General features: G+C 44.1%; 1 protein-coding gene across 1 annotated transcript in view; it reads left to right on the forward strand.

The window, feature by feature from the left end:
- The window catches only part of TSHZ1 (teashirt zinc finger homeobox 1), a 198,592-nt gene that overhangs the window by 98,630 nt on the left and 92,444 nt on the right, over nucleotides 1–7,518 (forward strand). The window lies entirely within an intron of this gene.

A 7,518-nucleotide genomic window follows, 5' to 3' on the forward strand; every position in this document is an offset into this window, starting at 1 on the left:
CTTCATGGAAATGAGTTCCCAGAAGTCCCTCAGTGGTTTCTTTTTAATTTCTTTGACCAATTACTTATGTCCCAACTTATTTCCCCACAGTCTTTCAAAACCAATAGTTCTCTCTGTTCAGTTGACAGAATGGATTATATAAGATATTGGTCTTCATTTATTTATTTATTTATTTTTACATTTATACCACACATTATCCCGAACATACTCAATTTAGTGTGGCTTACAATAAATAAAACAACAGGCATAAACAAAATATCAAGTAAGAGCAGAGTAGCACAAATAAGAACTAAATAATAAACCATTGATGGCCAGTTACAATCTAACACACTCCATCAATGGGTAGAAACCTCTCAAAGAGGAAAGTTTTCAGTCTTTTGCGAAATACCAAGTAATCAGATTGACCCTTGATTGCCATTGGCAGTGAGTTCCACCACTTAGCACCTTGGTATCTAAAAGTCTGCGGAATGAACTGATGTATGGCGCACTCTCTTGCAATCTGGGAGATGAAATCTAAGGTAATCCATAGAACCAGAGGTTATATTTTGTAGGCAGTGGTGTGCTGGTAAATGTTTAACAATGGACTCTCTCTAAAAATAAAACCCACCCGTAGATATGTATGTAACTGTATTATACATTTTTTTGGTACAGATGATATGCGCAGGGAGCAACCAATTTACAAATAATATTAAAATATATAATATTCTTTTACTTTAAATTTAAAATGGCCAATTGATTTTTGCCGCATTCTTGTACCTGTAGCCATCCTATGCTCCCCTGTTTACTAAGCTGCGCCTTGACGATTGGCTAGTTCAGGCCAAGACAGAAAGAGAATGCAGGCTACCAATGACCATGGACACTGTGTTTCTCAAAGAGTCCAGGTGGATTGTCTATCAGGCCAAGAGCAAGGTAGCTTCAATTCATTCCCTGGAATATCTTGACATGGGGGGGGGGGGGGGGGGGGGTAGATTCAATATATGGCGCCTAAAAAATCTGCATGGAAAACATGTCCACCTAAGCGTATTCTATAAATGGCACCTAGATTTAGGCACAGTATATAGAATATGCTTAGTTGATATCCCAGCACCTAAAACTATTCATATCCATTTACACCAACGAAATCCCAGTGTACAGATTTAGGCTCACTGGGCCATGTTCTATAACTACGTGTGTAAATTGTGGAACGCCTGTGAAACTCCCATTTCCCCACCCATAACCATACCCCTTTTTGTCTACGCACTTTAGAAGTTAGGCGCACTGTATTACAGAATACGCTTAGTGAGTTGTGCGTGTAAATTCTAATTATTGCCAATTAGTGCACATTATTGCTTGTTAAGTGCTGATTGGCTTGTTACGCCAATTAAGTTATGCTTGTTGTTATAGAATACGCTTGGATTTCAGTGCAGAATGCTAGGCGTGCTGCATAGAATCCGGGAAATAGTGTTTGATACTCAACAGGCCAAAGTATTTCTGTCGAGTACACGGGTGGACAAGCTTCAGGCACAGATATGATGGTTCTTAGACATACACATTCTATCAGCCTGGGATTATATGCAGGTGTTTTGATCTAAGATGGCATCACTGCAGGAAGTCCCTTGAGCATGCACACATATGAGCCCATTACAGATGATCCTCTTGGCCAATTGCTGTCTGAGAGATGGGGACTATGACAAGAGGATTTTTTTTTTAGAAGCTATCAGGCAGAGACTGCTGTGGTGGCTCAACAGAGGCAATCTGGAGAAAGGGGTGGGTCTAGAATCCCCCTTCTCGGGCAGAGAAACTTGCAATATTTTGGGCAACACCAATGTTCAGACTGACTACTTAAGCCATAACTGACTGAAGGTTGAAGAGTGGGAACAACTTATTGGTGGCAACTCAGAATGCCCAGGCACCAGGTTCTTCAGTAGACTGAAGGTGGAAGGATTCAAGGGGAACAGAAGCCCTGATAATGCCATAACTTCACAATGAGTTGCTGTAGGTTTTTTCCTCTTTGGCCCTTAATAGGCAGAAAAGTACATGCATAGCTCCAGACTGGCTGAGGCACCCTTGGTGTTAGGACCTGAAGAGACTAACAGTAGTGGAGTCTCTGGTCTGGGTACTACTATAACAGGAACTGATAGAGATGGAAGACCCATCTCCATACTCAGTTATGGTCTGGATTTTGAAAGGGCAAGGCTCAGAAAATTGGGATTTCATCCTTGTGATTGAGACCATGCGGAAAGCTAGAAGATCTACCTCCTTGGCATTAATCACATTCTAGAGGATTCTTGATGCTTGATGTGGGGAGGGTTGAGATCCTAGTCATTTTAGAGTTTCTCCAGTACACTACCTGGTCATATCATGTTATTGGGGACCCATTTCAAGGGTTTGCCTGCAAAAACCCAGGCAAGTGGTGTATTTCATGGTGGGGGGGGGGGGGGGGAGTGAATGGCGGGCAAGCGTATTAGGCTTCTGAGGCATTACTGCCTCTATAGAACTTCAGTTTGGTCCTTAGTGCTCTAAAGGAACCTCTAGTGGAGCAGATGAATAACCTAATGGCTAGTACAGTGGCCTAAGAACCAGGGGCACTGAGTTCAATTCCCATTGCAGCTCCTTGTGACTCTGGGCAAGTCACTTAACCCTCCTTTGCCCCAGGTACAAAATAAGTACCTGTTTATAATATGTAAACTGCTTTGATTGTAACCATAGAAAGTCAGTATGTCAAATCTCATCCCCTTTCTTTGAGACCCTATGGGCAGTATTCCTGAGGGATGTCTCAAAAAAGTTACCATCCTTCTTGTCGATGGCAGTTTCACCCTTCCAAGTTAATCAGACCTTTGAGTTGCCTGGTTATGAGGGTGAACAAGGTAGCAGAATGCTACTTCTCCTGGATGTCATATGTGTGATGATGACTGAATCTTTCTGACAGACCAACAGACCATTCATCTTTGTTTGCAGTCCCTGAAGAGGTGAGGTGGCTTCAAAATCCAGTTTGACTAGATGGACGAGTGACGAGTGACTAACACATTGTTACTTGGATTGCATGGATATGAATCTCCAAAGTCCTTGAAAGCATACATGATCAAGGGCTCGGCAGCCTCCAGAGTGGAATAAAGGTTGATTCATCCAGAACATATCTGTGAGGCAGTGACATGGATATCACTCCATCCTATTTCATGACACTGTAGAATGGATCTGGGGGTCAGAAAGCAAACCCTTTTTGAAGCATCAATTCGGGTGATCGCAGTGGATTCTTCACATCTAAGATGAATATGATTTTTGTATATTTCATTGGTCTGGATAATCTGGCCTTGACAAAGAGAAAATACAGTCATGTCTTACCTGTTCATTGTCGTTCAATGACTCCTGCTAAAGCAGTTTAGGAACTCACCTTAAAAAATCCAGAAATACTAGGAGTGAGAGAGAGGGGCATGCTGTGGGTTGCATAATTTAATAATAAAATAGCAAGAGAGGGATGTGAGATATATGAATGCAAGCTTTGAACAACAAGCAAAACAAGATCCAATGGCTTGGCTATGGAGAAAGCTTGCTAAAAGAACACTGACAGGCTATCTGCTGCACTGGTATATACTGTACAGTAGAAAGAACAGGTGTTTGCTCTGCCTCACCCTGCTGTAGGGAGATTATATTCCCACCGATTTGGACTGGACTGTCAGGACTCAAGGAGTGACAGTTATCAGGGAAGTATCAGACAACCACTAAGATTTTAAGTGTTTGATGGTTAATTCAATCATTTATTCTGAATTTTGGAGGTGTCTGTAAGTAACCCCCCCTCCAATTAAAGGAAAGCAAAATAAAACAAAAACCTCTCCCCCTTTACCCTTGCTCTAACTGTTAAGAAGCACTTGCTAGCACTTCCTACACTAATGAAAAAATTCATGCATACTTTTTCACTGTCCGGACTGCTGAATTTTACAAAGCAAAATTATGCAGATTCTTTCCATATGAAAATTATCGCAGGAAAACTGTGTGAATGTTTAACCTGCTTTTTGGTGCGCAGAAATTTTCAAGGAAAAAAATGCACCCGTACTTTTTAAAAATTGAAAAGTATGCACAAGAGTAACCCCCACCCCCGCCCTGCCTCCATCAATGTTTCTGCTCACTGCGAGTAAAAATAAACACATTTCCCTTAATTCTGTAATCTGAATGCCTAAATGTAAAGTGCCATTTGTGCGCTGATTATAGGATACTAGCGATTACTCACATGACTGTTACATTCACACACTGTGCGCATTCAGTGGTATTCTAGACTAGCCATTCCCAACCCAGTCCTCGGGGCACACCTAGTCCCATCAGGTTTTCAGGATATCCACAATGAATATTCATAGTTAGATTTGTATGCAATTGAGGCAGTACATGCAAATCTATCTCATGCATTTTCATTGCAGATATCCTGAAAACCCAATGGGCCTAGGGGTGCCCCGAGAACTGAGTTGGGAATGGCTATTCTAGACTATGAGCATGCAGGTCACATAGGACTGGATTCAGTAAATGGTGCACAAATCTGGGCGCCGAAAAAATTGCGTACTGAGCGCTATTCTATAAACAACGCTCTGAGTTGTACACCATTTATAGAATAGTGCGTAGCCCAACTAAAACCTGATGTAAATCCTCGCTCGTAAATTAGGTGCGGATCCTCCAGATTCTGCAATCCTGAGCACATCTTTAGTGAACGCCCCTGACCTGCTCATGTCCCTCCCATGGCCACACCTCTAAAAGATTTGCACATGCATCTTTATAGAATAGCGTTAGCAAGATGCACGCACAAATGTTAGCACCCAATTATTGGCGCTAATTGGCTCGTTACTCAAATTGCAAGTTAGATTGGGTACATGCCCAAATTTACATGTGCAAATTCGGGCGCCATATACAAAATCCGAGGGTTAGTATGCACGGGGGCGTTCATGGGGGAGGTGCATGGATGGTGCATGTACAGTTCCCAAAATTGCATGAATAACTTAATGTAGAATACTTTATGTTATGCGCTAAAATGCAACGCGTACACGCTCACATTTACAACTGCCTTTTACATGGTGTATGTGATGGTGCCTAAATGCTGGCATGCAAATTCTGATTCCCGTTCTATTTATTTATTTATTTATTTATTGCATTTGTGTCCCACCTTTTACCACCTATTTGTATTCTATAACAGAATCTGGGTGCCCAGATGCCATTATAGAATTCGCACTCAGCGCTCAGCATTTTGGCGCACAGATTTGGTCAAGCTTTATTGAATTGCCTCCGTATAGGTCTTACATGTATACTTCTAATCACATACTCCCAGATTCTATGTAGGTCACACAAAGTTGGGCACCCAAATTTGGGTGTGGAATCCAGATGCACGCGTAAACTAATTAGTCGATTATTGACATTAATTGGAATTAATTGCACCAAGTTGGATTTACGTGCGCATCTGCATGCCCAAGTGTCTTGTGCACAACCCAAAACAGGGCGTGGGCATTGGAGGGGCATTGGAGGGTCAGGAGCATTCTAAATATTTAGGTGCAGTGTTATAAAATACTGGGTTTATGCACCCAACTTGCGTGCTAGGATTTATGCCAGCTGAATCCTTGCTCACAAAGCTGGGCATGGGAATCCATGCTAAGTGCTGTTCTATAATGGGTGCTTAGTAGAGAATCACACAGGGACATAGTTTGTCCCTGTCCCCGTGAGTTCTGTCCCTATATCCACCCCATCCCCGTAAGCTCTGTCCCCCTCCCTGCCCCTTCCCCATCTTCACCCCATCCCTGCAAGCTCTGACCACATCTGCACAACCCTCAAACAATTGTGAACTACACCAGAGATACAGAAAGATATGCATTTACTCCTGTACTGTGCAAAATATAAAGATGGCACATTCCAGGGATGGTGTTAGGGGAGCGCGACCAGAGCAACTGCTCTTGGCTGCTGAACAGAGAGAATCACACGCCTGCTGGAAGCTGAAGAAATTGCATCCTGGTAATGGGTTTTGGGCTCCCCGCCCAAATTACTGCCCTGGGCCTCAGCCTTGTGTAACTCCAGCTCTGACAAGCTGTACAATTCAAATCTGGTTATCTCTGGTTTCTGCTTCCCTCTGTCTTCTCTTATCTTACCAGCACCTCCTGTCCATTTGACATCTCTTCGCTCTCCATGTCCATCTTCCATCTCTGTGTCCCTTCGTCCTCCATGTTCAGCATCACCCTTCTCTGTGTCCCTATGCTTCCCTGTCCAGTATCTCTCCTGTGTTCAACTTCTCACATCCATCATCACCTTTCACCCTATCCTCTCCCTCTGTGTCGAACACCACTCCTCTTTATCCCTATGCTCACCATCTCCCTTCTGTGTTCCTATTCTTCCCCCATATCTAACATCTGACCCCTGTGTCTGTACACCCCCCTCCTATGTCTGGCATTGCCCCTCTTATACCATCCCCACGCAGCATCTCCCTTTTGTGTCCTTGTCCTTATACCCCTCCCCCATGCACATAATTTCCTCTCTGTTTGTTACCTCCCTGTGTCCAGCTTCTCCCCTCTCTTCATTTTCCACACCAATGTGTCTCTCTCCTCTCCAGCCTCACCAAGCTTCTCTACATCTTTTCTCTTCCCACTTACAGCAGCTGGCTCAACTGCCTGCCCTCCTTCCCTTTCTTCTTCCTGCTGTGTGTTCTTCCTGCTGTGTCTCTTTCTTCATCCTCTTGGTACAGCATCTGTTTCCCTACTCTTCCCTCCTCCCTACCGCAAGTTCAGCACTTCTCTCCCTTTCCTTCAGCCCCCCTCCTCCCATGGTTCCAACACCTTTCTCCATTCTCCTCAGCCCCCCCCCCTCTTCCTCCCAAGGGTCCAGCACCTTTCCCCCTTCCCTCCAGCTGCCCTCTTCCTCCCATGGATCCAGCACCTCTCTCCCTTCCCTCCAGCCCCCCCCCCATGGGTCCAGCATTTTCCTCCCTCCTCTTCCCACCATGGGCCCAGCCAGCACCTCTCTCCCTTCCCAACCTTCTCCCAGTGGGTCTGTGATCTCTTTCTGCCCGCTGCTTGTAGCTTATATTTTTCTGTGGCCCAGCAGCGATTCACACAGATCAGCTCTGTGGCCTTCCTTCTGCCCCCTCTAAGGTAACTTCCTGTTTAGAGCTCAAAATAGGAAGTTGCAGTAGAGAGGGCAGGGTGTAGCAGATGGAAGTCCACGGAGATGGCCTGTGTGAATCACTGCCGGGCCATAGGAACATGTAAGTTATGAGCAGCAGGTAGAAAGAGGTCACAACCTTCAGGGAGGAGTATGGAAAGGTAGCAAAGGCCTTTTTTTCCTACCATGGGAACAAAGGTTTTTACTATTCTTGTGGTTCAGTAAAAAGTTTTGTTTTCACATCCTCAGTAATTCTGATTGCAGTGTCACCTTTTCTGCGGACTAACCATGGTAAATCCGCTGTAATTCTAACCGTGCCATTCTCTAGTGTTTAGCCCAGAGCACCCTATATAGAAAAGTGCATAGGATTAGATTCTATATATGGTGCCTGAAACATTTTTTCTGCAAAAAAATTACATG

The sequence above is a fragment of the Microcaecilia unicolor genome, chromosome 1 (genome assembly GCF_901765095.1).
Source record: "Microcaecilia unicolor chromosome 1, aMicUni1.1, whole genome shotgun sequence".
NCBI classification, from domain to species: Eukaryota; Metazoa; Chordata; class Amphibia; order Gymnophiona; family Siphonopidae; genus Microcaecilia; species Microcaecilia unicolor.